Source organism: Aulonocara sp. 'chitande type north' Nkhata Bay, linkage group LG8, assembly GCF_057382095.1.
Source record: "Aulonocara sp. 'chitande type north' Nkhata Bay isolate Kocher_YH1m ecotype deep benthic linkage group LG8, A_spYH_male_GT1.1, whole genome shotgun sequence".
NCBI lineage: Eukaryota > Metazoa > Chordata > Actinopteri > Cichliformes > Cichlidae > Aulonocara > Aulonocara sp. 'chitande type north' Nkhata Bay.
The window spans coordinates 13899589-13903795 of NC_141351.1; positions in this window are offsets into that span (position 1 = coordinate 13899589).

The following is a 4207-nucleotide window of genomic DNA, read 5'->3' on the forward strand; positions in this document are numbered from 1 at the left end:
GCTGCAGCAGTCTTGCTTTGTGCTTTTCCTCCTTCCTGTTGACACTAACATCTGTTGTCCTGGTTTCTGTTTATCGGGCGTGGTGGAATTGAGCCTAATTCAGGTGACAAAGCGATTTTTGCACCGAGATGACCTCCCTCTCAGTGACTTTTGTCAGCTTTAGGTCCCACTTCAAAAGCAGCGGTGTCAGCGGTACTTGAGGTCATGCACGTCGCTGTGCCGCTGTCCATCAAAGCAATCTTCCATTCAGAGGATTTAAAGTCCAAACTGCTGCTTCACAGACATTCTCCTCACTGGACCTGAACGGCGCACCAAGCTGGAGTCCATTTAAATATAGATATAAGTCCATACATTTTTGCTAATTTCCAGAAAGCAAATAGTATTTTTCCCTTTTCGCACCTTTTTAAATATGTGGACTAAGTGTCAACTTTGTTAGGTACACCTGTTCTACTGCTTGTGAATCTAAATATCTAATCAGCCAATCATGTGGCAATGCATTTAGCGATGTAGACATGGTCAAGATGACCCACTGGAGTTCTAACTGGGCATCAGAAAGGTGATTAAAGTGATTTTGAATGTGGCTTTTCTGACCATTTCAGGAACTGCTTCTCTGCTGGGATTTCCCCACACAATCATCTCTACGGTTTACAGAGAATGATCAGAAAAAGAGAAGATATCCAGTGAGCGGCAGTTCTCTGGGTGAAAATGCCTCGTTGATGCCAGAGGTCAGAGGCTGCTCTGAACTGATAGGAAGGCAGTGACCACTCATTACAACCAGGTGCCACTCCTGTCAGCTACGAACAGAAAACTGAGGCTACAGTTTTCAGAGCCAGAAAAAATTGAATAACAGAAAACAAAGTTGTTTCCTGGTCTGACAAGTCTCCACTTTTACGTTTGGATGGTAGAGTCAGAATTTGGTGCAAACAGCATGCTAGCATGGATCATTGGTTGGTGGTGGTGTTATAGTGTGGGGGATATTTTGGGGGGGACACTTTGACAACTGAGCATTGCTTAAATGCCACAGCCTCAGGATTGTTGTTAGCCATGTCCATCCTTTGATTACTAAAGCGTTCTGATCTTCGATGGCTGCTCCCAGTTCAGATCATCTCATACTGTTTTCTTGAACATAGCGGTGAGTTCAAATGAACTCCACAGCCACCAGATCTCAATCCAGCAGAGCCAGTTTGGGATGTCGTGGAACAGGAGCTTTGCATCACGGATATGCAGCAACTGTTTGATGCTCTCATGTCAGTAAGGATCAAAATCTCAGGAATGTTACCGGCCCCATCTTGAATCTATGTCACGAAGAGTTCGATCATTTCTGGAGCTAAAAGGGCATCTAACACATTACTAGCGAGGTATACCTAATAAAGTGTCTGTTGAGTATAGAGCTGGGCGATAGAACGATAACGATATGTATCGCGATATAACTTTTTCTCGATAGAAAAATTAACCTATCGCGATAGACCTCGCCGCTCTTGTCCTCTTAAAAAAACAAAACAAAAAAACAGCCAATCCAAATTAAGTAGCGCAGAGCCGAACCAATCACAGCCGCAGCGTCACGTCACGTGACTTGTTACGTACAGCACAAGTGCCAAGCCGCACATGTGTATTTGTTTGGGAAGCAGCCAGCCACTGTACCGCCCGGGTAATGGAGGAAATGAGTGTGCCGACTAGAAAAATCAACCGAGCGTGACCGAAGAGAAAACAGATGATGGTTCCAATGCCGGAGAGATTGTCAAACGGAAGAGCCATAGAAGTTCCGTAGTGTGAAGGTATTTCGGCTATTTCAAGTCTGACAAAAAACAGAGTGGTAGTAGTAAATTTTGTAGTAAATTGTGCCGAAAGCAAGTCTGGAAATACAATAAACTGGTGCGTGCGCTACGTCCACAGGTACCCGGGTATTTTTGAAAATGCAGATTTTTCTATGCGTTTGCACCTTTCGTCCACACGCGTTTTTGGTCACTGAAAACGAAGATTTTTAAAAACTTCGGCCAGGGTGGATATTTTTGAAAACTCCGTTTTTGCATTTACATGTGGACTAGAAAAACTGAGAAAACGCAGTGTCAAAGGTGTGCGCATTTTTTGACGTCACACTGTGCGCCACGTTGTTTCGGTGAAATGAATTTCTACAATACTGTTACTGTTAATTCTACTCTCTGCAGTGTTTAAATGTTTAAATGTTTTAACACACAGTTACTGTCCCTCCACACATATGACTCGGTTCTGCTTCTATGCCCCAGCTTTGTTTACTTTTTCCCACGAGGCTTCTAGACTTCTGATTGGCCAACATTTCTGCACGGTTAGGAATCTAGCGCCACCTGCTGCTTTGGCATGTTCATAGCAGCGTTTTCCTTCATTTCTGCCTTTATGTGTGGACGGGATTATTTTTTAAAACGAAAACGGAAAATCTCCGTTTTCAAAAATACCTGTGTACGTGTGGACGTAGCCTCAGTGTCTGACTGGAAGCGCTAATTCGTCATTCGGCTTTTGTCAGACTAAAGTAACTGTTAAAACTGTTTGAAAAGCTAAGCTATACAACAAGGAGAGATTGAGAATTTCCTTTTAGTTCTCAGTTTATTTGATATTGACAAAAGTTAGTCAGTTTTGTCTGTTCTTCTGTAAAACAAACTAAGATTTATTTTTAGAATTAATATTTTGTTTCTAAGTGGAATTGACAATTTAGTCGTCTGTTTCGTTTGTTCTATTTTGAAACTTAAACGCTTTAGCGGCTGCCTTTTGTGTAGTTTGCAATATTTGCCTTTATTTATCTGAAAAAGTCTCATGTTCCTTAAGTACATCTACCCTGTTGAACTTATTATGGGAAATAAATATTTAAATAAAAACAAGCTGCTGATTATTTCACATTTTACTTGTGAGCAACGGCACATTTAAATCTTACAAATATAGTTATTTGGCTTATATCGTGATAGATATCGTTATCGCCTGAAATGAAAAAAACATATCGTGATATGAAAAAATCTTATATCGCCCAGCTCTAGTTGAGTACATGCAGACACAATCAGAGAAAAGCAGTGGATCTGACACAGGTTAAAGAGGAGTTCCAGGTTTTGTATCTTCAGAGGGAGCTGCCCAAAAACTGCCTCAAGTTTATTAGCAGAGTTTGAGAGAAGGTGCAGTCTACCAGGCCACCTTCTAGCAGCTGAGGTACCATGGCTGCCGTTTTATGTCAAAATCTCAGTTATAAAAGCCTTTTTTGTTTAACAATACCCTTAGTCATGCTGCTCAGTCTGCTCACATCAAAATTTTGCATTACGCACATGCTGTCTCATGGTTATGCACATGTACAGACGCTGAAAAACGCCTACAGAACAACTGAAAGCACCCTGTCATCAGAAATATCATAATTTAGCGGCATAAACAAGACATTTCTTTCATTATTCTCGTCACGTAGGGGTGAAAGTTCCTATTTTCTCCACGGGCACAGTAGCAGGTTCAAATATCCAATTCAGGCGAATGGTTACTGAGAGGCTATTTTTAGCTCACAGATAGCGGATTCTCCTATCAGCTTAGATGACCACCCTTGAATTCATAAAGCATTGCCCATGTCCTTTAGCCGGAGCACCAACCTTGACAAGAGCTCTTAAGGTATAAAGATAACAAGTCTATCCTGTCAGTCTGTTTTTTCACTGTTTCCCAGCCCAGATTTAGGGAGCCTCCTGCAGTAGCTGTAACATTAAGATAAAAAAAATATCTGAATATAAGCAAGTCCTCATAACGACCATCATTACATTCCACTTATTCTCTTTTAACTTAAGTGTTATGTAATTCTGTGCACAAAAATAACCCTTTAATTGGGAATATTCATGTATCCGTCTGGTCCGTCCTATCTGTAATGCTTTGATTATATGCCACTCTACGCTCTGCCTCTTCAGATGCTTTGTCTCGGCCTCTAACATGGAAATTTAGACAATTAATGTTCTCCAGAGCGGCGGTGCATTAACAGCCTAAATTTTTGTCTTGTTCGTTGAGATTTGTGTTTGATGAAAAGGTGCAGAGCTGCAGGTTTTGGCCGTTTGGACAACTATTCGTGGTTTCACATTAAACCAGAGCTACATGTGGACGTGTCTGGACTTTGTCTTGTGTATGTGGGGCCAGACGAGATACAGTCAAAGCCTTGGGGGGAGTAATAACTGCAGGGAGTCAGCAAGAAAGGTAGCGATAAACCTTGAGTGTGATGAAGGCT